The sequence below is a fragment of the Oryctolagus cuniculus genome, chromosome 3 (genome assembly GCF_051225735.1).
Source record: "Oryctolagus cuniculus isolate XC-2025 breed Fujian yellow rabbit chromosome 3, ASM5122573v1, whole genome shotgun sequence".
NCBI lineage: Eukaryota > Metazoa > Chordata > Mammalia > Lagomorpha > Leporidae > Oryctolagus > Oryctolagus cuniculus.
In genome coordinates this window covers 22,762,939-22,769,080 of record NC_142869.1, presented here as the reverse complement: position 1 = coordinate 22,769,080, position 6,142 = coordinate 22,762,939, and the positions used below count along the sequence as shown (strand labels likewise).

Sequence of the window (6,142 nt, the reverse complement as noted above, 5' to 3'; positions counted from 1 at the left end):
AATAGATTGGATATAATTGAGAAGGAATTCAAAAACTTGGAGACACCTAGGACGTTGTCTAGAAGGAGATCAGAAATGGAAGCGCTGGAAGAGGTCCCTGGGGACATGGAGAATTAAAAAGAGAATGTGTAACACCCATCTAAGAAGGGTTCTCTAAGAGAAAATAGAGGGAATGGGGTTGAGATAATACAGCTGAGAAGTGAATGTTTGGATTCAGGGACCACAGGAAGCCCCAAACGAGATGAACAAAAACAAATACTCTTCTAGACAGATATAGGCAAACTACAGAGCTCCAAAGACAAAGAGAGACTTCATAAAAGAAGCCAGAGAGAAGAGGCTGAGATCACCACAGCTGAGAATGCCAGGGGAGAGGCCGTGAAGGCCACGTGTGTTGTGAGCATCCCCAGAGGCTGTGTGACCAAGGGTGGCACCTGTGTGAGGAGGAACCACAGTAGCTGGAAGGTGAGACAGAGGGTGTGGGGTGGAGGCAGAGGCAAAGGCTGAGATCAAGGATGATTCTTGTCTTTTCTTTCTTTTTATTTATTTATTTTTTTTGACAGGCAGTTAGACAGTGAGAGAGAGAGAGAGAGAGAAAGGTCTTTCCTCCGTTGGTTCACCCCCAAATGGCCACTACGGCCTGCGTACTGTGCCAATCTGAAGCCAGGAGCCAGGTGGTTCCTCCTGGTCTCCCATGTGGGTGCAGGGCCCAAGCACTTGGGCCATCCTCCACTGCTTTCCTGGGCCACAGCAGGGAGTGGGACTGGAAGAGGAGCAACCGTGACAGAATCCGCTGCCTCAACCAGTATTAGAACCTGGGGTGCCGGCACCGCAGATGGAGGATTAGCCAAGTGAGCCGTGGCGCCGGCCAATCAAGGATGATTTCTTTCTTTCTTTCTTTCTTTCTTTCTTTCTTTCTTTCTTTCTTTCTTTCTTTCTTTCTTTCCTTCTTTCCTTCTTTCCTTCTTTCCTTCTTTCCTTCTTTCCTTCTTTCCTTCTTTCCTTCTTTCCTTCTTTCCTTCTTTCCTTCTTTCCTTCTTTCCTTCTTTCTTTCTTTTGACAGGCAGAGTGGACAGTGAGAGAGAGAGAGAGGGAGAAAGGTCTTCCTTTTGCCGTTGGTTTACCCTCCAATGGCCGCCGTGGCCAGCGCACTGCAGCCGGCACACTGCGCTGATCCAAAGGCAGGAGCCAGTGCTTATCCTGGTCTCCCATGGGGTGCAGGGCCCAAGCACTTGGGCCATCCTCCACTGCACTCCCAGGCCACAGCAGAGAGCTGGCCTGGAAGAGGGACAACTGGGACAGAATCCGGTGCCCCAACTGGGACTAGAACCTGGTGTGCCGGCGCCGCAAGGCAGAGGATTAGCCTATTGAGCTACGGCGCTGGCCAAGGATGATTTCTAAGGCAGGCAGAGGATCTGGACTCATGCAGAAGGCTGTGTGGACTCTGGTGTTACTGCAAGTGTCTGATGAGACAAGATAAATAGGCTGCTTCACTAAAAAGCATCTTCCAAAAGGCTGTTTTTCAGGGACTGTGGTGTGGAAATGAACTTATTCTGAGATTCTTCTCTCGACTTCAGACTGCTGTTTTTTTGTTTTGTTCTTTCCTTCTCACTCTGTCTTTAATAGGACAGAGAGGTTTTGCAACACTCTGAGGTGTTCTGGGAAATGCGTTAAATCAGTGTTGTGCTAACACTTGCTGCTTCACGTTGGATTAACCATCCTGTGTGCAATGTTGATGTTCTCTGATGCGAATGGAATAAATTATCCTACTTCCTTTTCCCTCTTTATTGTTTTGCCAACTTGGATTGACCCTACTTGGAAAAACTGTAGATTGGGCCAAACAAAGGTATTCCTTGGGGTGGGAGGATGGCCCTACAAACTCTGATTCCATATACAGGTTGGTATGTTTCTGTCGTCTCTGATCTCCTGGGTTGTTGCTGACAAATGGAAAATTGGGAAGTGTTTGTCAAAGAAACTCCAATAAGGACACGAGCATAACCTGCCAAGGAATGCGACTGAATTAGCAAAGACCGGCCTGGGGAGAATGAAGAGAAGGGTGGGTACCACACAGCTCACTCCATCACTCACCCAGAGCTTTTATCTCACTGACCTGTGACAAGAGGACACAGATGGCCAAGGGAGAATTTGTTCTTCCAACAGGGTTTTGTGAGTGATGCCTATGGGACAATCAGTGTACACTGTGTGCTCAGGACAGTGCAGTACCCAGGCACAGTGCCTTCCCTTCCGAATCACTGAAAGGTGCAGGGAAGTATTGATGATGGAGGTGATGTAAGCATGGCAATGGAGAGACCTAAGAGCCAAGGCTTGGAGAGAATCAGAGCAATCGAGGGAAGAAGTTGAAGAAGGGTAAGCTGACAAAGCTATGACTTGCGAGGCCAGCCCTGTGGCATAGTAGGCTAAGCGTCCACCTGCAGTGCCAGCATCCCCTATGGATGCTGGTTCATGTCCTGGCTGCTCCTCTTCTGATCCAGCTCCTTGTTTATGGCCTGGGAAAGCAGTGGAAGTTGACCCAAGTGCTTGGGCCCCTGCACCAGTGTGGGTGACCTGGAGGTGGAAACTCCTGGCTCCTGGCTTTGGATCAGCCTAGCTCCTGCCATAGAGACCATTTGGGGAGTGAACCAGTAGATGGAAGACCTTTCTCTCTGTCTCTCCCTCTCTCTGTCTGTAATTCTACCTCTCAAATAAAGGAATAAACTCTTTATTTAAAAAAAGCTATGACTTGCAATGGAGCAGAACAGAGCAAGTTCCATGGGCATTCAACCTGTATAGTGTCACTAGGTCCACACTCAGAAGAGCCCTGTGCTTAGTTTAATGCTCTACTGGCCATCTGGACATTCGTAATAATCTAATCTTTGAACTTGTATTTTGTAAGTGGAGAAGGATAGTACAATGGAACATGCTTATGTGTAGAAGAGGTATGGGCAATGGGTATGTCCTCAGTTTCTTGCTGTCCCATTCACATAGCATTTAGTATTTCCTGTGAGCTCTGATTTCCAGGGAATGCAACATGCATGGCTATTTAGTGAGACTCAATGAGTACAAGATAAGTATGTTCTGGAAGCTGGTATCTTTGAGTCTTTTTGAACATCAGGATTCCCTACTTCCATTTCCTATCAGCATGACCATAACTGCATATTGGCATGCTAGCCATCCTGAAAGGCCAAGAGTGACATTAAAAAAAAATTTGTTTCAAATGCAGAACTGGAATGAACAAGGAAACTTTCTTAGTCCCATTACTTTTCTGTATTGGTTAACCAAGGATGCTGGAAATGACCACTTAGAAATAAAGGGAGATACAAGTAAACATATAGTTCCTTTCCTTTGAGTCTTAATTCATTAAATTGAAGGTAGAGAGTGTCAGTGGAATCCACACATATCAGAAACATTTGAATTACCTTTGTGCAGCTGCTTTACTCTTCCAATAAGAATGAAATACATGTGCATGCATGCATGAGCTGCAAAATAAAAATTGTGTCATTTCTGAGATTTTGCTTGTGAGTTAATGTTTGCTTGTGAGTTAATATTTTTACTGAAAATTGGCATTTCTGGTAAGACGTTTAGCCTAGTTGTTAATACATCATGTCCCATACCTGAATGCCTGGGTTCCATTCCTGGTTTTGGCTTCTGACTTCAGCTTCCCACCAATGCAGACCCTGGGAGGCAGTGGTGATGGCTCAAGTAGCTGGATTCCTGCCCACCCACTGGGAGACCTGAATTGTGTTTGTGCTTCTGGCTCCTGGCCCTGCCATCCCCTGTCCCCACTGGCCATTGAGTGCATTTGGGGAATGATCCAGTGGACAGAAGCTCTCTCTCTCTCTCTCTCTCAAATGAGAACACATCATTAAAAAATAAAGTTGGCATTGCACAATATAAACAATAAAATTCAGGCTAATAAGTTAAAGCTTTAATTTTTCCTTTACGTAGGCTGACATTTAATAGCAAATAAAAACAACATGACAGTGGGTATGAAAAGTGGTACAGCCACTTGGGAAGATGGTTTAGAAGATCCTTACAAAGCTAAATAGTCTTAGCAACTGATGTAGATACTTACCCAAAGAAGTAGAAGATTTATGTCCACCCAAAACCTGCACATGAATGTTCATAGCAGGTTTACTCATAATTGTGAAAACAGAGAAGTGGTCAAGATGCCCTTCAACATCCATTTGCAAATGGGTAAGCAAACTGTGGTAAATTCATGCAATGCAATAGCATTCAGCAATAAAAAGAAATGAGTTATGAAGCCATAGAAAGACATGGAGGAATCTTCAAAGCATGTTGCTTACTGAAAGAAGTCAGTCTGCAAAGCCTGTCTCATTATATGACACTGTGGAAAAGACAAAGCTACAGAGTCACTAAAAAGATCAGTGGTTGCCAGGAAGTGGGGAATACAAGAGGTTGGACTGTATCTGCCTCCATTTTCAACAGACTCATATTCAACCTTTATATACGCATGCACACACACACATACACACACATGCACATAAAGACCTGGGAAATTTTTATTAATCTTCCTTTAAAAAAACTTTATCATAAAATTACAGCCAAAAAGGAACCTGAACTTGAGTAACACAGCTGGAAAAATGTGCAGCGGCAACAGCAGTGGAAAAGGTTGAATTTAGTTGATTTTCTGTGGTTGTTGGTGTCCACTAATGACGTAAATGACACAACTTCTCATATAGACTGAGCAGCTGTGGAGGGTCTGTTTTTTCTGCCAGCATCTAGGCAAATCAAGGATGATCACAGGGTCTTCACACCAGTCCAAGATCTGATCTGGGATGTACTTTCGATAGGTGTCCAACGTTCATTCTTCAGTGTGACAAAAACCAACAAGCAGGAAGCCTTTGCTTCTGCTACTCAATGAGAGGAGTGTGTTTGTCTGTAAAAGATGTTTTATTTTGGGAGCACATGGTGCCACTCTCACTGGAGGCACTGGTTCATTGGTGGAAGTTTCCTAAAGGTTACGATGGGTTTGACCCAACTCAAAGCTTCTGTTTTTCTGGAAGAATTTCATGAAGTCTACTCACCAAGGGGACCCACGGTGGAATTTCCAGGAAGAACGTTTCTTAATGCAATTTTTGCAAACAGAGCCTCATATTGTATGGGTTGCTGAATTCTGACTATTGATACCTGAATACTTGGGAATTCTCAGAGTTGGACAGTCAGCCAGATCAAACCCTGGGAATTCTGATGACAGAGTTGTCCCAGTTTTGGGTCAGGTCTGCATAAGAGGCGATATTCCTGCAAGGGATGTCACCCATGACCTGATACTGGGTTTTGTCATCCATGCCATACTGTTCAGTCCTTGTGGCTATTTGATGAATGGAGTGAAATCAGATGGAATTTTTTGGACTACTTGCATCATTCCAGAACCAGAATTTTCTCAAATTAGACCTCCTATGATGACCTTATCAGGAAGGCTGTGGAAATCTTCAGGCCAGAAACAATGGTGACCACATTGTTTGTTCTTCAAATATCACTCATTGATTTCCTCACCCCAGAAGACTGAGGCTGTCACATCTTGATGGCCAGAGTGCAATGTGTAGTGTGATTACAGTTGTGTTTTTGCCAGTGTTGCTAAGAGGTGGTAGCAACAGCCAAGTTGATTAAGAAAAACAAAGGATAATTGCAAAAAGACAACACACAAAGATGTTGGCGGCTGCTTTCTAGATGTTGACTGCAGGGCCCATGCTGTCCGTAACCACCACCTTCTGGTTGTAGAGTCTTAGAAGGACTAACACTGGGATCTTGTTGAGCTGCATGCCTTATTGTATCTAAGAGATCTCTTGCATGAGTGCTCTCTTCTGGGTTTCAATACCTTATGCTGTTCTTGCTGTGAACTTGAGATATGTGTAGAAAGAAGGTCTTTTACTTTATGAAAGGTTATAACCTGCATCGAAACCACTCAATGTGACTTGTGTGCAGTGTGATATATCTCCAGGTATTGTGCAATATTCTACACAGACAGAGCTTTTGTCTCCATCAGGTGTTAACCTCAGCTCAACACCCATCTGGGTCTGTTCCAATAAACTGCTTCCAGGATTGTACATCTGCTTACCTCCACTTCCTAGGACACATTTTTCACTAATGTTGAAACCAGTGTCTACTTTACACAGATGTTTTTTGT

General features: G+C 44.4%; 1 pseudogene; it reads left to right on the top strand.

Annotated features, from left to right (window-relative positions):
- The first annotated feature begins 4,934 nt into the window (after positions 1-4,934).
- LOC127491839 (S-adenosylmethionine decarboxylase proenzyme pseudogene) lies at positions 4,935-5,540 on the top strand (annotated as a pseudogene).
- The last annotated feature ends 602 nt before the right edge of the window (positions 5,541-6,142 follow it).